This window comes from Papaver somniferum, chromosome 10, assembly GCF_003573695.1.
Source record: "Papaver somniferum cultivar HN1 chromosome 10, ASM357369v1, whole genome shotgun sequence".
In the NCBI taxonomy this organism is placed as follows: domain Eukaryota; kingdom Viridiplantae; phylum Streptophyta; class Magnoliopsida; order Ranunculales; family Papaveraceae; genus Papaver; species Papaver somniferum.
This window is the reverse complement of record NC_039367.1, coordinates 87048741-87072492: the sequence shown is the minus strand read 5'-3', so window position 1 is coordinate 87072492 and position 23752 is coordinate 87048741. Positions and strand designations below refer to the sequence as shown.

General features: G+C 37.6%; 1 long non-coding RNA gene across 2 annotated transcripts; it reads left to right on the top strand.

The window, feature by feature from the left end:
• Window positions 1-15193: 15193 nt before the first annotated feature.
• Window positions 15194-18547, top strand: LOC113317075. 2 transcript variants are annotated; one of them, XR_003343222.1, is made up of 6 exons: window positions 15194-16083; window positions 16316-16371; window positions 16609-16665; window positions 17063-17123; window positions 17874-18071; window positions 18193-18547. It is a non-coding gene; the product is annotated as an uncharacterized LOC113317075 (long non-coding RNA). The 2 variants fall into 2 exon arrangements; XR_003343223.1 differs by lacking the exon at window positions 16316-16371.
• Window positions 18548-23752: the final 5205 nt, after the last annotated feature.

Genomic DNA, 23752 nt, shown 5'->3' with positions numbered 1-23752 from the left:
TAATCAATATCTCCTAGATATCAATCATCTGTTTTTTTCAGATGATTGTTTATTATTTTTCCATGCAACTTCTTCGTAAATGATGCATCTTCAACATTTACGTACTTCATATCGATAGGTTATTAACATGCATAAATCGACTATCTTTTTTGGTAAGCATACTTCCAATAATTACAAGACTAGTATTTCTGATATTATTAACATGTAAGTGATAGATCTTAGGGAAAAATATTTGTGTATTCTTCTAACTAATGCGTAGATCAAGACAAAAGAATTTTCAATGGATCACTGATAACATGAGTGACAGATTACAAGGATGGAAGAGTAAAATTGTTGACCAAGCAGATAGAACAACTCAAGTAAATGTTGTGCTGAGTACAATGGGAATGCACCAAGAGTAGGTGTTTAAATTATCAGAGTCTGTTATTCATCAGATGGACAAGATTCAAAGAAGTTATTGGTGGAATAGGTATAACACCAATCATTCTCTCATTACGGGAAAAATAGTGATCTACAACTGTAGATTGACAACTCGTATTTTTAAAGTTGTAAAAGGTGGCATGTTTTACAACCTTTTCCAAACAAAATGTTGTCAAAGTAAAAAACGTCCAACTCTTAGGACCAGAGAGGACCAAAGAGTAGTGACGAGAATCAAAACCATAACGCTTTGTGTGAAAAGGGTTGCAGAGAGAAGTGACCACCTTTAGACTTTACAACTCATATCTTAAAGGTAGTGAATAAATGTATAACAACACGCATAAAGGTTGTTGAAGATACAAAAAAAATTTATTTTTAAAAATGTTCTTAGAGAGATTCGAACCTAAGCCTACTATGTGTTAGTACAAGTCATCAACTATCCTTCCGGATTCACAATATTGGTAAATTTATGCTTTTTTTTATCTGATCAATATTCACAACCTTTACAAGGGTTGCAAAATGAAAAGTTGACTTTGAAAAAAAAAAGGCTACGGTGAATCGATCCTGAACCTCCTCTGCCTAAGACTAGGATTCCAACCACCCTTCCACAGTTACATGTATGATTATATTGTACATGTGCATCTATATTCAACAAAAATTTCAACTGAGCCTTAAAAAAAGGCCAGCAAATGCGCCATTCTGCCTGAAACATACAAGGCATTATCTGAATTATACAAGGCCTACAATCACATTTCAATCAACACACACAGTATCAGATTTTACATCGTAAAATCTAAATTAATGAAACAAGTTGAGGTGTATATCTATATCTTGACCAAAGTACCCGATTCATGCAAGTTTTGGTGAAGCAAACACCAATCATGAAGAAGCTGCAAATGCTCAAAGTTTTAGACTTTATAGGAATGTGTTACCTGTTTTTCTCGCTAAGTGCAGAATTAGAGACCAGCTCAATAACCTTTTCTCTCCTCCTTTATCCGGGCTTAAGACCAGCAATAAAATGAGATATCATTTCAATAGCGGAGTTAAAAAGAGGGGATCATCTCAAGAGAAACAGATAACATATTATACCAATAATATTATAAGTCATACAAATGGAATCTGAAACAGATAAAATGAAATCAGGTTTTACATATAAAATGAAATGTTATTACATATGAAGACATTTCCCTATATTTGTAACTAAATCATCCATTTTATTTGTAGAAACTCTAACTTTTTCTTTTGCAGCAATGAAGATATCATCTGAAGCCCATGTAAAATCTCCACATTTTTCATATACAAGCTAAGTTATGTGCTTATTGTGTTGATTGTTGCATATTTTCAGGTTAAGTTTGTAATTGCAGGTTGAAGAGAAGCACAACTGATGGTGCAGTGGACAATTTTATAAGAGTAATCATCTTCTCCACAAGCATAACAAATTTTCTCTGATGGCAACAACAACAACTTGGCTTTGCAAGGGTCAGAAGCATCACTAAACCATTCAAAGTAGGTGCAGGTAGGTATGGTGCACTAGAAAAACATTTTTCCATAGGTTTCAGTTGTTTTAGATTGTAGAAATGCTCTCACACCATTACAAGGAACATGCTTGCACCTAGAATAGAGCCAAGGACACACTTTTGTCTCATGATTCCCTTGTTCACACATATCACACTCAGTTAGGATTTTGTTCATTCTCATCTTACAGTTGCTATTATTGCTGCTACTACTGCTACTTGGAGAGTCTTTTACACCTCCACCCATGACTAATTCAGTGTTTTTAAAGGCTAATTGAAGAAATTTTCTGAAATCTACACATGTTCCCACTGATTCACTTAAAAGCCTAAGTGTTTTTAAAGCCTAATTCAGTGTTGGCTAATTTTGTTAGCTTTGACTAATTTTAACTGTATCATCATTCTCAGTATACTAACAATTAAACAGAACGGAAAATCAAAAAAATAATAAAACCCTAAAATGGATTATAGAATCAGACTTGTGTAAGTGAATAAATTGACCTTTTTTTCCTTAACAGATCGAGAAGGTGTTGGTGGTGAAGAAATATTAAGCTCGATTTATTGATGGGTTTTTAAAATTTCGTGGTTCAGGAGATGAAGGAGGAAAAAATGAAGGAAAAAAAGAATAAGTGGAGGAGAATAATTGATGGGGAGATTGAATAGATAATAAGAAGAGTATAAATATACCTTATGCAACATTTATAAGAGTTGTAAAATGAAAAATTAACTTTGAAAAAAAATGAAGCTCAGATGAGTCGAAATTGAGCCTCCTCTGTCCAAGTCTAAGATTCAAACCATTATTCCACATTTACATGTGTGATTATATTTTACATTTACTCCTTTATTATAAAAAATTTCAATTGAGCATTACAAAAAAAAAAAAAATGCATCACTTTGCCTGAAACATACTTGGCATTCTCTGAATTATACAAGGCCTGCAATCACATTCAAGTTTTGGTGAAACACCAGTCCTGAAGAAGCTGCAAATGTTCAAAGTACTGAAATATATTGACTGCAATAAAAGCAAGAAATTGACTGCAAAAAACAAAAAGCCAACTGCAGAACTAGAGACCAGTGTATGACTCAGTAACCAATTTCTGCACATTACTTCAGAAAATATGCATTTAGAACTCAATAAATCACCTTTTATCTTTATCCGGGCTTGAGACCGGAAACAGAATGATATATCATTTCAATGGCGGAGTTAAAAAGGGGGGGTTCATCTCAAGCGAAACAGATAACATATCATACCAACAATATTGCAAGTCATAATTAAAGAGAAACAAATAACATGTCATTTTAAAAGCAAAAATACAATCTGAAGAAAAATGAAAGAAAAAAAACCCAAATTCAGTAGAAATGAAAAGAGTAAACCCACCATCAGTGGCACTTCTTTTTCTTATTCTTCTTGTTCTTATTCTTTGTCGAAACCACTAAGATAGGTTCAGCATCGGTTCTTGTATAACTCTGAGTCTCGTCATCCATTTGTAAGCCAAGAGTTGAAGGATCAACTGGTTGGAAACTTGTGTCTTCGTGTTCATTGTATTCCTCTAATTCATGGAAAGCCTAGGTAGTGGTTTCAACATCACAAACCAATTAGATGCATCTGACTCTCGAGAATAGAAAACTTTTCGGGCTTGTGATGCTAAAATGAATGGATCATTCTGATGTTGGTTCTTATGCTGATGTAAGTTGTTGTAGTTTTGAAAGTGGTAGTAAAAGTTCGTTGCTCGGACTTGTAAAGATTTAAAAATAAAAATATATACACAATATTTGTCACAATGGGTGAGAGGTACTGGGACTAATGATTCGGCCAATCTTCATAAATAGGGCTCAATGAATTAGTCTCGACAATAATCGCTCAAAACATAAGTTATATGGACTCTTATTTTGCCGAAGTAGATTCTCAAAAAATTGATTGTAAATGTTAAGCATGGAACATCAAATCACCTAAGCTAAGCATGACCCATCTAATCAAATAACACCCAATTTAATCAAATCATATTTCAATTAATTTTTAATGCAAAAGTCTTAAAAAGAATTAATTAAATTACCCATGTATGAAGCTCGGCCTCCTCTGTCGTCCCAGTGTTGGGGTTTAACTCATCATAGTAAAAATGCTCTCAAAAGATTTTTTTTTATAGCTCTAATGGTGTTTACAATGGAGAGAAAAGGAGAAAATGGTTAAAACTGTAAGCTGCGACGCACAGAAAGCGTCACAGAATGAACGATAAAAAACAAGTGCTGCTGCTGTTTAGACTGCGCTGCGACCCACGGATGTGCGTCTTAAACTCTGTTAATAAACGACTGCCCTCGCGAGTCCGTTCTTCGTGTTCTTGGTGTTCTTCATCAGCAACAGCAGCAGTAACAGAGTTTCATCAACTCTTGATTTCTGCTTCTCTGGACCTCCTCTCGACCCCAAACTCTCGACAACCTTCTCTGAGTCTCGTAACCTCTTTATATAGCCAACAGGGGATGAAAATATCCCGTCATAACTCTGAATCCTCTCGGTTGAATGCAAGAATATTTTCTCTTTACTCTCACAGGAATCACCGAGATTTCCTTGTATATATTCTAAACATAGAATCCAACGTTGCAGTGAATATATTCTCAAATAAATTCCATATATCCGAACCAATCACCAGAGATATTCCCTGTCCCTGTTGTGAACAAATTCTCGAGAATATCTCCCAGAATATTCACGTATACCCTGTTTAGCTCTTGATCGTCTTATCCAGACAATTTGGATCCATTCCAAGACCCTTAACTCGCTTGATGATGGTTAAGAAACAAGCCCAAGAGAAATCATAGCTTTAATCTCTTCATGGATAGCCCAAAATCTCGATTCTTAACTGTCAGACGTGAAACACTTCTTTCCCGCCAAAAAAAAAAAAAATTCAAACAAAGAGATGACCTCCCCCTTTCCAGTTCAGGGATGCGAATATCAAGTGGTCATCCCTTATCAAGTGGGTTCCCCTTATCCAAAGCAGAGAGTCCGCATAACATGTGTCCTCCGGGTGCCAAAATCAACTTTTCGAGCCGAATTTTCCAAAAAATGTTTTATTCCCAAAAATGCCTACAAATACATAAAACACCAAAATTAGGACGAAAATGAGTACTAACAATATGAAACATTGAGGACAAATTAGACACATAAATGCGTCTATCAAATACAACTTATTATTTGCTAGTCCTCGAGCAAATTTTATTCTTGAAAAGTGACCGAGTTAATCTCGGGTGGGTTTATCAGAGGTGTACCCACAAAAACCAATACTCCAGACCCTAGCTATCTACGCAGAACCTTGGAAGGCACAAAAAAATCTCCTTGGTTGGCATACTTATTGACTATAGGAGGAAGTACCCTGATGCGAAATTCCAATTGCTGTACACGAGTTTGCACTCAAGCATACTAAAATTCATATAAAGTGACAGAGCTCTACTCAGATAGTTTCACGATGGACATCATACTCGGAGTCAGACTAATCATATGGATAGATTAAGAGATGGATATAGAAAAAATATAGATGGTTTTGATGTTAACTAGGTGAACGATGTTTCTCATATCTGTCTGAAGGCCACTGCCAAAATAAACCTATCCTAAATGACTGAGATAGTCTGACTAATATCAAATCACTGGTATATACAAGGGAACCAGTGTTCGATAATCCTAACTCTAGGTCAACACAACTGGCATATACAAGGGTTCCAATGGCCAACTTTATTGAATTTTATTCCGTTTGGTCAAATGGTCTGGTCTAAAACTTTTTTTTTTTACATTTTTTTCATTTTTTTTTTCATAACTTTTTTTTTTTTTTTAATACTCAGTCACTCTATTTTACCTTAGCAGTGGTAACATCTTGAGTTGTGATCCCCACCTAATCACCTAGAGAAACATAGTTTAAAAATAAAAATAAAAACAGAAATGAAAAGGACTCAACGAGATATGGCGAAACTATCATGTTATTTCTAACACCTGAGCTCTGTGCTTTTATGAATAGACTCTTTAGATGTTTCCATCTAGTCAGATTGGTCCCTCAACTCCTAAAACCAAAATGCTTCCATCCACTTAGATTGGTTAGTGCCATCCTAAATAAACATAAATTTCTGGGCTCTGGAGTTTATTTATTATGCAACTAAAAAGTTTCTCCCATAATACCCCCAAACTTAAAATTAAAATTGTCCTCAATGTTCTAAAGATGAAATTAAAAGCATGCACAAGGAGAGACAGTTATTATTTGAAGCAAAAGAGTGAAGGAAGGATATTACCGGGTTGCATGAGATTGGTTACCTCCCAAGAAGTGCTAAGTTTAAAGTCTTCAGCCAGACTTAGGAAAGGATTAGTCAACTCGAACCATAAAGTAACAGTCGGAATAACTGTGGGTCTTGAAAACCAAAAAGAGCTGACCAAAAGAAACTGCAATGAACCAAGAAAGTGAACAAGACTAGCAAGCCCTTACCTAGTTTCCTGATTAAGAAATTTATATCTAATTGTGGTTCAGGTTCAGGTTCTATGAAAGGGTCTACATAGAAAATTTCCATTGGCTGCGTTTCTTCATAGGTGGGATTTGAATCATTAGGTCCTAGAGTCTGGAAAAACTCAAATATGATCTTAGAATCACAAAATAATAATAACCTAAATAACTGAGGATCCTCTAAGTCAATCAGGTTTGAATTACATAATTGACCACAGTGAGAGTAGTGGTCATTCTTAAGCAAATGTGTCGATTCTAATTTCCTAAGGCATTTAGGTTTAGTCTCACAACTTAATATTCGACACATTTGGAATATAAACGTTCCCACAGTTGGAAGAAAACTATTTGGTGGGAAAACAAAGTCAATCTGGGGATCATAGCCTGGGCAAACCACATCAACCAGACGATGGGTTTCTAACGACTGAACTTCTTCCTGGACATCATTAGGTTCGGGAAAACGAGTATGAAGGTAATCTTGTAAAATTTTCGAGGCAGAGATATCAAGTCCTAAGTGAAGGGATTTTCTGAGAGTTAAAGGTAAGGAACTATAAAGGTGATAATCACCCCCAAACTTAGAGTTTTTAGTGTCTCTAGATAGACTAGTTACAATCTCCCTAATTTCTGGATCATTAGATTCTTGAAAATGGTCAATTGATTCTTCTAATTTATTATCAGGTAGTGCATCTTTACTCATCTCTACGGGTCTATCTTCTTCTTCCAAGACTATTGTTTCTAAGTCGCTAGACTCTAAAACAGTATTTTCGAAATGAACCCGTTCCTCTAAACCACTATCGGCTCCGTGATCAAAAGGAAAAACTACATCGTCTAAGACGGTGGTATCCCTAATCAAATCCTCGTTCTTTTGAATAAGTGAATAATCATAAAAATTATTTGGATTTGAACTAGAAATAATATAATCATTATAAAGCTCAATTGTATTAATAGATTCCTGATCACTATGCCTACATATTTCAGATTCTTCATTACTACTATCCTCATCATCATAATAGTAAAAAGATGATTGAACCTTATCTAAATAAGTAGTGTATTTTATTCTAACCTCGTCCTCTAGATTGGGAAAATATTCACTATTGATATCAAGGGTAGAATTGGAAACACTATTTTGGAAATTTAGATTATTTCGAGCAGCATTAGCTAACTGTTCATTTTCTGCCTCTAAACGTGCTTGAATTTCACTGAGCGTAACACTTATATGTTCACAAGTCTCATTGAATATCTTAGACCGTTGTGTACTCTCTTCTCTTGAACTAACTGCACGTTCATACTCCCTTCGAATTTGTTGGTAGGTTTCTTCTAGAGATTGAACAGGTTTAGAAATGTCATAATCAGGACTAGTTTTTAAGTAATTTTCCAAAAACGCATGACTAGTACTATAATATTCCTGATTTTCTTTCTCGTAGGACCAATTCGTGTGTGGATAGTAATTGGGCTCACTATGGTATGAACCATAACCTTGAAAAGGTTGGCGTTCCCAACTACTATTCCCACCATGGTTATAAAACTGATGATGTCCATATTCAAATTCAGGTCGATACTCATTGTATTGGCTTCTATCGTACCAGTTCGACATTCTTAAATGCAAGGGAATTCTACACAACCACAAACAAGGCCGACTCGACTCCACCAAAACAAACCTAAAGATTTCTAGCAAACAAAAAGCATGATGGCTCCACTTAGATTGTTTCTAGACCAGCTTCTATCTTTCGAAAGGGAATTCGTTGCAATTTGAGCAAACCCCTCTGGAATCAATCCGAGTCAAAGTAAGTTGAATTGAGGCGAGGGAAGCTCAGTGGAGATTTGATACCCAAGGCCTCACCGCTATCACAAGGCGGCACAGTCACGCATTCAACTCACAGAAACCATCATGAACTTTGGAGTGTGCTTAAAGAGCAACCAATATTTTTCGAACGAGTTTCCTATTAAGCTCGTTACCCTATCGGTCTCGTTCTATTCCAAATTTTAAGCTTGGGTTCGCGTTAGGTTTCGTTTTCCTAAGGCGGGCAAGAAGGGAGCGGTGATGAAATCCGAACCCTTATCTTGTTTAGGCCAGGCCTTGCCCTTTACTAGGAAAATAAAGACAGTTCGGTTCGTCCTCAAACAATTATCTCCTTAAGGCAGACAGTAACCCGCTTGCAGGAGATTCGCGGGTGTTTCGATTGGACTTACCTCCCGTACTAGACGGGCGATGAACCGTTGTCGTCGACTCGGGCCACGACTCCTATGCCGTGTGCGAACCCGAGGGGCCAAGACGATATAGTAATCGTCGTCCTTCCCTGCACACAGTTTATATAATTTTTTTTTTTAATAATACCCTTCCGTAGAGTTAAAAAAATAAATAAAGTCCAATTGTTTAAAGTCCAAAGTCCAGAATAAATAATAATAAAAAAAAAATTACAGTTTTCCTCACACACTCTAAAAAAATTAAAAATTAAAAATTAAAAATTAAATCCTAAAATTGTCCTTTTTTCTTCTCTTTTCGCTTTTCGCTTTAAGCTTTTTCCTCTCCAAGTCCTTAATGCTCCACTTCGAACCTGTAAATCAAAGAAAAAAGACAAAGTAAAAAGGAACAAATAATAATAAAAAATAAACCTAAAAAAATAAAAATAAATCTATATACAAGTACGCGTCGGCGGCGCCATTTTGTTGTAGTTTTGAAAGTGGTAGTAAAAGTTCGTTGCTCGGACTTGTAAAGATTTAAAAATAAAAATATATACACAATATTTGTCACAATGGGCGAGAGGTACTGGGACTAATGATTCGGCCAATCTTCATAAATAGGGCTCAATGAATTATTCTCGACAATAATCGCTCAAAACATAAGTTATATGGACTCTTATTTTGCCGAAGTAGATTCTCAAAAAATTGATTGTAAATGTTAAGCATGGAACATCAAATCACCTAATCTAAGCATGACCCATCTAATCAAATAACACCCAATTTAATCAAATCATATTTCAATTAATTTTTAATGCAAAAGTCTTAAAAAGAATTAATTAAATTACCCATGTATGAAGCTCGGCCTCCTCTGTGGTCCCAGTGTTGGGGTTTAACTCATCATAGTAAAAATGCTCTCAAAAGATTTTTTTTATACCTCTAATGGTGTTTACAATGGAGAGAAAAGGAGAAAATGGTTAAAACTGTAAGCTGCGACGCAAAGAAAGCGTCACAGAATGAACGATAAAAAACAAGTGCTGCTGCTGTTTAGACTTCGCTGCGACCCACGGATGTGCGTCTTAAACTCTGTTAATAAACGACTGCCCTCGCGAGTCCGTTCTTCGTGTTCTTGGTGTTCTTCATCAGCAGCAGCAGCAGCAACAGAGTTTCATCAACTCTTGATTTCTGCTTCTCTGGACCTCCTCTCGACCCCAAACTCTCGACAACCTTCTCTGAGTCTCGTAACCTCTTTATATAGCCAACAGGGGATGAAAATATCCCGTCATAACTCTGAATCCTCTCGGTTGAATGCAAGAATATTTTCTCTTTACTCTCACAGGAATCACCGAGATTTCCTTGTATATATTCTAAACATAGAATCCAACGTCGCAGTGAATATATTCTCAAATAACTTCCATATATCCGAACCAATCACCAGAGATATTCCCGGTCCATGTTGTGAACAAATTCTCGAGAATATCTCCCAGAATATTCACGTATACCCTGTTTAGCTCTTGATCGTCTTATCCAGACAATTTGGATCCATTCCAAGACCCTTACCTCGCCTGATTAGGGTTAAGAAACAAGCCCAAGAGAAATCATAGCTTTAATCTCTTCATGGATAGCCCAAAATCTCGATTCTTAACTGTCAGACGTGAAACACTTCTTTCCCGCCAAAAAAAAAGAATTCAAACAAAGAAGATGACCTCCCCCTATCCAGTTCAGGGATGCGAATATCAAGTGGTCATCCCTTATCAAGTGGGTGCCCCTTATCCAAAGCAGAGAGTCCGCATAACATGTGTCCTCCGGGTGCCAAAATCAACTTTTCGAGCCAAATTTTCCAAAAAATGTTTTATTCCCAAAAATGCCTATAAATACATAAAACACCAAAATTAGGATGAAAATGAGTACTAACAATACGAAACATTGAGGACAAATTAGGCACATAAATGCGTCTATCATAAGTTGACTAATGTAAAGCCTTTTTCTAGCTTGACACCAAAATTGGTGTGATCCCAGTCACATTTGAATACGAGAATTTGAAACATATGCTGGTAGTCCAACACGAGAATTTGTTCTAAAACACCATAGAAACCACTTCTTATTTGTGATGCTGCAACTAAATATTTTGACTCAATTGAAACACCACTGTTTTGTGTGACTCTTTGAATATCCTTCGTGATAAACCTTGACCCATTTATTTGCAAGCCTTTATATGATACACATTTTTCTAAAGGACCATATGCCAACCATTCTATTGTATTTGATATTGATATGCCTTGACTAATTTGCATTTAAACCTATATAAATACAATTTAGTTAGCAGAACACAAGTGACCACAGTAATGGGCGCAAGCTCTATGTTTTGACAGAAATCATCTCTAATACTGAAATATAACTTGTTTTGTGGGTAATACAAAAAAGAGATACTACTCAGGAAAAATGAATCTAAGCTGCAAACATCTAACAAATGACCAAGTGGTGGTGCACGTACCTTTTGTCGTATCCATTCTGCAAATTTGTCTGAGTGTATGGAAAGGAGTTGGTCTTCAGTTCCAGTATCGGAAGATCTTAACTCATCCATATGCATCCTAATAACAAAAAAATTAATATGAAAAAGTCCCGTAAAGGTATTAACTGATAACAGTTAGAAATGAACATATAACGTCATACTTACATTCTATATGGGTCAATTACTGTTGTGTTAAAAAGCACATATCTATGAGCGATCTTCATCATATCACTACCAATATACGCTTGAACACCTTTAGAAAGAGGACGCCCTTCCGGTGTAGAATCATGTTGATTGTCTTCATTACGGCTCTGATTTACTTCTCCTTCATCTGCTTTGTCCGCATGAACATCACAATACCTGCCGCACTCCATTCCCAGGTAACACTCTGCTATACATGCTTCAGGTTGTGCGTAATTTTTTACGTAGTCTTTGAAAGTCTTCATATACCTGCGATATTTTAACAATGTATACTTAAGTTGTTTTTTCTGTTTACATGAAACAAGAAAACAAAAGTATTAATACTAATGAAACAAGTAATACCTTTCAAATGGATATATCCAACGATATTGCACGGGTCTACATAAACTCACTTCTCGAGCTAGGTACTTGGCTCATCAGGTAAAAGTCTCTTCAAAGCTACAGGTAGTATTTGTTGCGTAAGAACATGGTAATCATGAGCCTTCAGGACACCCAATCAACCATCTTTCGATAAATTCCTCCTAAGATCAGAACTATACCCATATGGAACCTTCAAATTTCTCATCCTATTATAAAATATAGCCTTTCCCTTTTCGCTTAAGTTACATGGTGTTGGTGGAAGCCACGTTTTGCCATTTATGTCTTTTGGATGCAATTTTTCTTTGATTCCCATACTTTTCAGATCATTACGGGAATTTAATCCATCTTTTGTTTTGTTCTTTATATTCAATATAGTACCAATGACACTCTCACAGACGTTTTTTCCTGTATGCATAACATCAATATTATGCCGTAGTAACAATTCCTATATAGGAAGGAAGAAACATATATAACATAAAAAGTATGAGCATGCAAGTCACTTGAGTCGTACGTTTCATAACATGGAAACAACGTCATCATATATATGGTTCGCAACCTAGCTAACACTGAGATTTACAATGCAAATAGGAATTTAAGAGTGAAAATAAGATAATTTGAGGTTAGAATTTACCTTCCAGTAAGGCAAGTCGAAAAATATCAGATGGTCACAACCCTGTGCACTAGAACTAGCAACAGCACTCGTACCGACATCACTAGCAACTACCCTTTTCCGCTTCCCACACTTAGAGTTACCGTCATTTATACCGTCATTTGTACCTCTTTTACTTTCCTTTTCTCCACCTCGTTCTGCTCCACTTCCCCAAAATCATTCACAATACTGCTCTGACGTTCAAAATCCATGGAACCAGACATAATAGGTGGCTTTTCCTTCCTCTCAATCTCTTCATTAAAACATGCTTTCTTCTTACTAGATCGAAGAGGATGATTATAAGGTAGAAATCTCATATGATTCATGTAAACATTTTTACGACTAAACGACAACCAGTTTGAAAGAGTATTATCACCACAAAGAGGGCAGGTTGCCTTCTTTTTATACGTACATCCAGATAGGTTAACATAAGCATGAAAATCGTTTATCGTCCACATCAATAATGCCTTCAAATTGAACATTGTCTTACTAAACGAATCATAAACCTCCACGCTGTTATCCCACGACTTAAACAGATCATCAATCAGTGGTTGCAAGTATATATCTATGTCTCTACCTGTTTGTTTCTTTCCTGGAATCAGCAAGCTTAAAATAATATTTTTTCCTTGCATACATAGCTGAGGGGGAAGGTTATATACCACAAGCAACACCGTCCAACAACTGTGGGTTGGTGAAAGATCGCCAAACGGATTAAATCCATCAGCAGCAAGCCCAAGACGCAAATTACGCGATTCTGAAGCAAACTCGGGGAACTTTGTGTCAATGTGCTTATTCCAAGCCAAAGAATCCGTTGGATGACTATCTTACCATCTTTACTCTTATATGTCACGTGTCATATCAACTGCTGATCTAGCTCTGCTGATTTATACAATCTCTCTAATCTCGGCACAAGGGGGAAGTATCTAAACACCTTCACCGATATCTTATTTTTGGGTTTGTCTATCATGTCAGCATCTTCATCCATGTTAGATGTGTCTTCTTTCCACCTAGAATAGTGACATTTAGGACATTCATCTGCATCTTTCAACTCCTTTCTAAACAAAAAACAATCGTTCTCATATGCATGTATTTTCTCATAAGTCAGTTGGAAAGCTTTCGACAACTTCTTCACTTTATAAGTTGATTTAGGAAGACAATGACCTGGGGGCAGCGCGAAACCATTTTTCTTGAGAATTTCATCAAAAGCTCTTCGAGATAAACCATTTACTGTCTTGTGCCTATACAAATCAATAGTCATAAATAGATTTGTGTGTGTTTTACAATCAGGGTATAATGGAAAGACAGCCTCTTCAATATGGTTCTGAAATCCTTCGTCTTGGTTCTGCGACCCATCGTCCTGCCTAGGTTCAGTAACCCCTTGTTCTGGTTCGGCAAAATCAACATTAGCATCTGTCCACATCTGATAGAAAGTACGTTGACTGTTGCTCCCTCTTCATGAACATCATTCAAAGTGCTAGCCTTCTCCCCGTGAAGAACCCACTCGGTGTAAGTATGATCCATACCTCTTTGTAGCAAGTGATAATGTACTGTACCCGGAGGAAGTGGCGCAGCAAGATTCTTACAATCCACACAAGGACAACTAAACTTAGAAGAATTTTTAAGTTTCTCACAAGTCAACTTTACGAACTTCTTCACTGCATCCTGGTATGGAACTTCCCCTACATTAATTCAATGATTAGACTAAGACTAATCTCATTATGAGACATATATACACATCAAATGACAAACAAAATGCATCTACAAGCCATGACCCTATAAAGACAGTTAATTATGACTTGGCTTTACCTTGGCCAACGAACCCAATCTTTATTCATCATTTGGAATTAATCTACCTAAGTCACTAGAACCTGCAACACGGAAAGAAAAAAAGAGTTAGAGTAATGACCCTATCAACAAATCAAACCTCTATCATTACACATAACAAATCATACAATGTCCCAACTAGTGCATACATACCATCAGTTAGACTTTTTAGAAAAATTTGTACTTCACCTACTCCTCTCTTCCCTTCCTGAAGCTCAATCTGCAAAAAACAAACAATTCAATATAAATTTCAAGAATTTGCGGAGTTGATTTAGGCTTGATTTAATGGTCCGCTCCTGGCCAGGTTTCGATCTCGGAGCCAGTTTCTTTCTCGAAGTTGACGAATTCGTGTGTGTTTAAGGTTTCTGAGAATATTCCCATGGAATCTTACCCGGAAACTGCTAAAGATTCATCATTCTTAAGAAGTTCCATACTTATAGTAGCCCGCTCCTGGCCAGGTTTCGATCTCGGAGCCAGTTTCTTTCTCGAAGTTGACGAATTTGTGTATCTTCTAAGGTGTCTGAGAATATTCCCATGAAATCTTACCTGGAAACTGCTAAAGATTCATCGTTCTTAAGAAGTTTCATACTATAGTAGTCCTCTCCTGGCCAGGTTTCGATCTCGGAGCCAGTTTCTTTCTCGAAGTTGACGAATTTGTATGTCTTCTAAGGTGTCTGAGAATATTCCCATGGAATCTTTCCCGGAAACTGCTAAAGATTCATCGTTCTTAAGAAGTTCTGGACTTATAGTGTAACACCTTGTGTTTTTAGCATGGCGCATGCTAAAGGATGCGCCATGGATCGAGATGAAGCTTCATCCAAAGTTTCCTTTGCATAATGATCACTACACCAAATTGAGTAATTTGTAACACAGAAGTACCACACTTATTGTGTAACAAAACTTTTACACTAATATGTGTAACAACCTTAGAAAGTGTTACATTAATTCAATATTATTTACATTTAACATTTTATTTTATTTTACACTTTTAAGTGTGATAACGATTTTGAAATATTTAAAAAAATAAATAATAAAAAAAAATGAACCACGTCTTAACTTCTCACTAGTTCACCCTCTCGCCAACTCTATCAGTTTATTTTCTCTATCTAGAAGAATATCAAATTTTACCCCCGAAACCTAAATCTCTAAACCTAAATCTCAGCATCAAAAACATTCGTTTCAAGTTTCAACCATCGTAAAACCTAAATCGACTATATGTTCTTGAAGATAAATTATGAATGGAAGGGAAAAGTTGTGTAGAATCAATATCAGCAAACTATTTTGAAGATTTCATCATTGAAAGCGATTGGAAAGATAAGTTTAATCTATTTCTTATCATTTTAATTTGATTACACTCTTGATTTGTCGATGTCGAAATCTGATTTCAGAAGAAAAAAATACAGTTCAATAGAACCTAATATTTTTTATTTCAATTCGAATTTATTTTTGGATTCATAATCAGATCTTGGATTTGTAATTATATGTGAATTTAAAACTACGAAGTTTCGCAAAATTGTACGCATCTAATCTCTGCAATTCCATCCATCTTCAGATTGGTAATCAGCGTGTCTTAATCTTCATTACCCATCAAACATAACAAACTCCAATTGTTGATACGTGAAATGTGTTTAGAAAAATCATGTGTATATTTGTTTCAAGACTGCTGTACAAAATCATGAGTTCAACTCATTAAAGAGTAGTAGGTCAAGAGGGAAAGTGAGGCATATCAATTGAAATGAAAAAGAATCTGTTGTTTACTTCTATTGAACAAAGTAAATTACACTCCATGCATGTATAAAAAAATAGAGAGTTGATTTTGTTGCAGGTTGATAGGAGTTCAGTCATGTATAACTAGAAGATGATTATGGGTTTAACCTAGTTTCATCGAACTATGGAATGAGGGACCAATAAGAGGAAACCGACGGGAACATGAGCAAAAGCCTGAGAAGAAAACCTGAAGAGGTAAAATATGTATTGCACTTCATTACCTTTGTCGTGTTGATGCAGGTCTGCAATTTTCGAAGAAAGATGAAAAGTGAGAAACTTAGAAAGCACTAGAGTGATGTACTCTTTCGATTTTAGTTACGCTCAATTTTAAGAATGTTACTGTTGTATGTAATTTCTTTTTCCAGACATTGTTGTTGTTGCTCTCTGTGTCTATATGACAAGAGGTTTTTTGTTGAATTTTTTTCAGCACTAGGATTTTCCACTTAAAATAGAACAGCGAGAGCGCGACTTGAAAGATTAATAGTAAGCTTCTTTGAAATATTCACAGATGATTTTCAGTTATACCTTCTTAGATTTGTATCAGTTATATGATTTGAATGTTGTTGTCGTATTTACAAATGATCTCAAAGGGTAGTTGTTTAATTAGAGCTTATCACTATCCATCGACATCTTGCTGGAGGCATTATGTGTGTTTGAGATGTATTTCACTTTACGCTTAGTGTTGTTTACTCTCTTATTCTGCTTGTCTTATTCTCACAGCCGAAAAACTGGGAGGAGAGGGAGTATATCAATGATCCTAATGATGTTGAAACTGAGGTATGGTGTTATATATCTAATGGACAACTATTTGATTATTTTGCATATCAAACTTTTTTGTGGCAAGTAGGTTCTATTAATCTCTACCAAAATATGCGGGGCTATGACTCCAAAAGCTAAAGAGGTCCGTTGGTTACTTAAAATATCACATGTTATACTTAATTTTTCCTTGATGATTGCTTATGTATTTAAAATTTATGACTAATGATGTATATGCTGTAACACAAAACTCAATGGATTGATAACCCAGGCATGTTGCTATACTGAATTAGTTAAATTAGAGTGGTGAGATCAAGAATCTAGAAACATTAATGATGTTGGGGACTGCTAATAGGGATTTATTTGAAAGAGAGATAATGAACATAACCAAATTGTGTTTTTTTATCTATTTGTGCAGAGTTTGAAGATGATCCTGATATTACAGGAACTCAATAATTCCTAGTCCACTCGAAAGAACAGTGAGTTAAATTTCCTGTTTTTCTCTATCGTTTCAAACTTAGACTTTTATGCTAAAATGCTTTGATTAGTTTGATTTAAAGGATTAGTGTCACTTGAGCCCTATGGTCGGTACACAATACATTGCGTTGTGGCGCGTATACATAATATATGTATTACAGTATTTGATCGAAAGCCTTATGCACCTGAACTTGGCTGGAACTCATGTAATTAGATGTGTATCTTTGATGTAACATGTTACTGGGTGTTGTTAGTGGTATTTTCTAGTCTTAACAATAATTCAGTATATATTATTGTTACTCCTTAGCAAACTTGTTGGCAATTATGACACGAGGCCTATTCCAGTCTAAATATTTTATGTAGAGAAAGCAAAGGATAAGAAAAAAGATATACGGGACATAGAGTGTATGATAAAGGAGCCGTTGCCATCTTTCGATCTCCCTCTTCATAGCTTATGGTTTGTTATAATTTTGCATGTAAGCCGAGTACTAGATGATTTGAGGTGCAGGTCAATTTTTTTTGCAGATTTCTTGGTTATTTCTGTGGTTACGCAAATAAAATGCTCATTATCCAAAGCCTGATTTTTTTTAATTCTAGTGGTTACAGTCACTAGCTCGAATTTTAACAATATATTCAATCTATGTCTGGATTTCGTATCTTAATTTCTAAATTCATTTGCATGAGCTTGTTTACAAGGCCACTGAGTTCAATATAGTCATTGTTGATTTAAACACACTCTATTTTTGTTGCAGGACAATTGATCAAACTTCTGATATTTGGTACATGCAAGATGAAGCGAGAAAAACAAATTCGAGGGTGGTGTCAAACAAACTGGAACTCGAGAGAGCCATATGATTTACCAAGCATGGAAACTGCAGCTGCTTTAAGTCGAGTCCCTGATGTAGCATGGTGGATCAACATCAATTGCAAGAAATTCAGTTTATGCTCAGGTTGGTTTGTCTGGAAAAAAAACTCTATTCTCATCTGATGTAGCATTGATCCCAATTTGTTCCCAGTTTATACTGGTATCCTTTTTACGTCCTTATAATTATACTTGTATGCTATGTGTAGGATGACCTTCATTAGTACCTGCATCCACAGAGCCTCTACTACACATCCTAAATTGTATATGGAGGTACGATTAATCTTCTTAGTTAAGCCGCAAAATGAAACAAGGGAAGGATATAATCATTTGTCTAAGTAAACATCATTTATGGACTAGTTCATTTTTAAAATATTGATATTCAGGTTATTGAAGCCAAATGATGGTCTAAATTGCACTGATATAGTGCTTGTTGTAAATTATAGTGCTCAATATTTGCCTTTCATCAGTTTTCAATTTTAGCAACTTGTATGTTTGTAATGTATACTCATTTTGAATGTAACTTATACACAGTTTTAATGCAATACAATGGTTTCTTTTCTACTTGCTTGTAAATGGAGATTTAAGAAGTAAATGTTTCTTTTCTGGTTCCACAATGGGATGGAATTGGAGAGGGCAGGTGGAGGAATCCCGAAGTAAGGGTTCATAAATTTTATATATTTTTTTAATTATTAACCCCGGATTTGTTACACTAATATGTGCTAAAACTTAGTAACATAATTAAGTGTTATTTAAATTAATTAATAGCACACTTATTAGCGTGACAACTGATGTGTAACAAAAGAATAACACCATATTTATTACACTTATATGTGTGACATTAAATAAGAAGTCACACTTATTTGTGTAACAAAATGTCTGATATGGTATAGTGGATGCATTTGTCCAGGGGCCATATTTGGTGCCAAGTAAGGCACATCACGTAGGCATATTGGATAAGGCCAATATGGCAATAGTTGGAAGTTATATTGTTCAAGAGCCAATCTCGCATCAAATAGTGCATTAGGGCAGTTGGGTAGATGGCCCTGGTAATGTACAACCAACATGGCTGGCCACCGGGATGACAGCAGACAACCAACATGGATGGACATCAGGTTGGCAATGGACAGCCAACATGGCTGGACACCGAGATGGTAATGTACATCCAACATGGCTGGACATCGGGTTGGCAGCGGATAGCCAACATGGCTGGACACCGAGTTGGCAGTGGACAACCAACATGGATGGACATCGGAGTTGGCATTGGAAGTGAGCAGCCATCTTGGCCGGTCATTCGGAAATTCATGGCAACGTCCATGAATAGTGAAGCAAGCATGTCAATATGCTCCCCTTTCCATACTTGTAGAAATTCCATTAAGACATATATAGGGAAGGTTACTTGGTTGAAGGTGCATATACAAACCATGCACCAAGTGAGATAGACTTAGAGATGTACAGCCATCACGGCCCTTCACGGGACCTGGTTCAGTAAATGTTCAGCCGTCATGGCCGAACATTGAAACTGGCGTGTGAGCCTAAACTGAATGTACAGCCACTACGGCCATACATCGCAGTTGGCCAAAATGGTAAGGTGTAGCCATCATGGCCTGGGAAGTTGATGAATGATTTTTTCTCCCCAAATTTGAGTTGTAAAAGTGTCAAATTAACATATATAGGGAGGGGTAGTTGGTTGATGGTGCATATGCGTACTATGCACCAGGTAAGCTTCATAGCTTAGCCGGAAGAGTATAAATTATTCCTAAGGCTCATTTATAGTTGAATAACATCGCGAAGAGGGCATTTTATGCTTAGGCATCGTTATGCCATATTGCGGACCAAACATGCATCACTTGGATGTATATTGGCGGATGGGCCTATACGGACTAGGCCATTACCTTTATTGCTTGGCCACGACCTCGCAAACGAGTTGGTTTAAGTTTCTGTCCCTTTGAGGATGAACTACGGTCTGTGCTTGATCCCTTTAGAGTAGGGAAGGGTACATAGGCAGCCGCAATGAGTTGCAGCATTGCCGGTCCAGCACTTTTGCCCCTCATATCATCTAAGCTCGGTAGCTCGATGCAAGAGATGATTGTGGCCAAGCTTGATGAGGCTAAGTTTCATGCCAGCAAGTGGGTTCTCATACTTCCTATGAATCTACGTAGAGTTGGTAAGCGAGGTAAGGTATCAAGGCCTATGCCAATGTCCAGCACTTATGCCTGGGTAAGAGTCGGCGGTATGACGGTTGATCTTCTAGATAGGAAATTCAATGATGAATTCCCCACGTTGAGCCAAGATCCAGAGATGCATGCGAGAATGCATTGGCGTTGGCCTTATGGCCTTACACCCTTTTGCGGACAATGGTAAGTATGGAACAATGTGGAAGTTAAGTTAGCTGCATCATGCTCCACGAGCATGCCTGCAAGGGAAAATGAAAGTGCATTTGCCTAGGGATGAGGCCCGTATCGTAGCATCATCATGGCGCATTGGAGAAGTTACGGCCTGCGGGACAACGCACCAAAGGCGTAATTTGTCGATCCGTCACAGTTGGTATCATAGCAAGTTCCAAGAAAACACTAGGGACTGTGCAAAGTGGACTCGTCAAACGAGTATTTTTCCTTCAAAGGGAAATAAAGTTGAAGAGTAGGCCAACTTTTGCATGGAAAGAGTTCATAACTGTTATTCCAGTTAATATGCGAATCGATTTGAGCTTGTTTAAGTACTGTGAGCTTGCCTCGCCTAAGTGGCACCCCAATTACGAGTGGATATCCGGAAGACCGTCTAGGACGGTGGGTAGACAATAGGACTGATCATCCCCACACGTTGGAACTGGGCAAGGGTGTGCGTTGTCAGGCCCGACTAGCATCCCACTTACGAGTGGCAACCTGGATGACCATCAGGGATGGTGGGCAACTGGAAACCGTTCCACGCAGTACTGTGCTAAAATCTTGTCATTTCGATGACAACTTTCAACTTGTGAACCTTAGGGATTCATGGGTGGTAGTATGGGATTCCATATAGGATACCTGGTCGAGATATCCTCTTGGCACTTGCCAATTGTGATTCTTGATATTGTTGTGGGCACTTTTGGATTCCTGGGCAGGCGGTATGGGACGGTTGCTCAGAAGGTCTAAATTGTTGTTCATGATAACTTGAAGAAACCCGTGATTTCTGAGCATTTGGTATGTGACTTTTGCTTAGGAAATCCAAACCGAAGCGTTTGTCCATAATAGTTCTTGTATTGAGTTTCGGGGACGAAATCCTTTAAAGGGGTGAATATTGTAACACCCTGTGTTTTTAGCATGGCGCATGCTAAAGGATGCACCATGGACCGAGATGAAGCTTCATCCAAAGCCTCCTTTGCATAGTAAGATGCATTTGGCCAGGGGCCATATTTGGTGCCAAGTGAGGCACATCACGTAGGCATATTGTATAAAGCCAATATGGCAATATTTGGAAGTTATATTGTCCAAGAGCCAATCTCGTATCAAATGGTGCATTAGGCCAATTTTTTAGATGGCCCTGGTAATGTACATCCAACATGGCTGGACACAGGGGTGGCAGCGGACAGCCAATATGGATGCACATCGGGTTGGCAGTGGACATCGAACATGGATGGGCACCTAGCTGGTAATGTACAACCAACATGGCTGGACATCGGGTTGGCAGCGGGAAGCCAACATGGCTGGACACTGAGTTGGCAGCGAACAGCCAACATGGATGGACATCGGAGTTGGCATTAGCAGTGAGCAGCCATCTTGGCCGGTCATTCAGAAATTCATGGCAACGGACATGAATAGTGAAGCAATCATTTCAATATGCTCCCCTTTCCATACTTGTAGAAATTCCATTAAGACATATATAGGGAGGGGTACTTGGTTGAAGGAACATATACGGACCATGCACCAAGTGAAATAGACTTAGAGATGTACAGCTATCACGGCCCTTCATGGGACCTGGCTCAGTAAATGTTCAGCCGTCATGGCCGGACATTGAAACTGGCCTGTGAGACAGAACTGAATGTACAGCCATTATGATCGTACATCGCAGTTGGCCAGAATGGTAACGTGCAACCATCATGGTCTGGGGAGTTGATGAATGATTTTTGCTCCCCCAATTTGAGTTGTAAAAATATCAAATTAACATATATAGGGAGGAGTAGCTGGTTGATGGTGCATATGCGGACTATGCACCAAGTAAGCTTCATAGTTAGCCGGAAGAGTATAAATGATGCCTAAGGCTCATTTATAGTTGCATAGCATCGCGATGAGGGAATTTTATGGTTAGGCATAGTTATGCCATATTTCGGACCAAACATGCATCACTTGGATGTATTTTGACGGAACGGCCTATATGTACTAGGCCATTACCTTTATTGCTTGGCCACGGCCTCGCAAACGAATTGGTTTAATTTTTTGTCCCTTCGAGGATGAACTACGGTCTGTGATTGATCCTTTAGGGTAGGGAAGCGTACGTAGGCATCCACAATGAGTTGTAGCATTGTCGGTCCAACACGTTGGCCTCTATATCATCTAAGATCGGTAGCTCGATGCAAGAGATGATTGCGGCTAAGCTTGATGAGGCTAAGTTGCATGCCAGCAAGTGGGTGCACATACTTCCTATCAAGCTACGTAGAGTTAGTAAGAGAGGTAAGGTAGGAAATGGCAAGGGCTTGGTGCGGCCTATGCCAATGTCCATGGATTATGCCTGGATAAGACTCGGTGCTATGATGACTGGTCTGCTAGATAGGAAATTCAATGATGAATTCCCCACGTTGAGGCAAGAGCCAGAGATGCATGCGAGAATACATTGGAGTTGGCCTTATGGCCTTACACCCTTTTGCGGACAATGGTAATCAAGTCTGCTACGATGTGGAAGATAAGTTAGTTGCATCATGTTCCACTACGATGCCAGCAAGGGCAAATGAAAGTACATTTTCTTAGGGATGATCCCCAGATCGTAGAATTATCATGGCGCATCGGGGAAGTTACGACCTACGCGCCAAAGGCGTAATTTTCCGGCCAGTCACATATAGTATTCCGCTCCTGGCCAGGTTTCGATCTCGGAGCCAGTTTCTTTGTCGAAGTTAACAAATTCGTGTATCTTCTAAGGTTTCTAAGAATATTCCCATAGAATCTTACCCGGAAACTTCTAAAGATTCATCTTTATTAAGAAGTTCCATACTTATAGTAATCCGCTCCTGGCCAGGTTTCGATCTCAGAGCCAGTTTCTTTCTCGAAGTTGATAAATTTGTGTGTGTTTAAGGTTTCTGAGAATATTCCCATGGAATATTACCCGAAAACTGCTAACGATTCATCATTCTTACGAAGTTCCAGACTTATAGTGGTCCGCTCCTGGCCAGGTTTCGTTCTCGGAACCAGTTTCTTTCTCGAAGTTGACGAATTCGTGTGTGTTTAAGGTTTCCGAGAATATTCCCATGGAATATTACCCGGAAACTGCTAAAGATTCATCGTTCTTACGAAGTTCCAGACTTATAGTGGTCCGTTCCTGGCCAAGTTTCGATCTCAGAGCCAGTTTCTTTCTCGAAGTTGACGAATTCGTGTGTGTTTCAGGCTTCTGAGAATATTCCCATGGAATCTTACCCGGAAACTGCTAAGGATTCACCGTTCTTAAGAAGTTTCAGACTTATAGTAGTCTGAACCTGGCCAAGTTTCAATTTCGGATCTAGTTTCTTTCTCGAAGTTGACGAACTTTTGTGTCTTCTAAAGTTTCTGAGAATATTCCCATGGAATCTTACCCGGAAATTGCTAA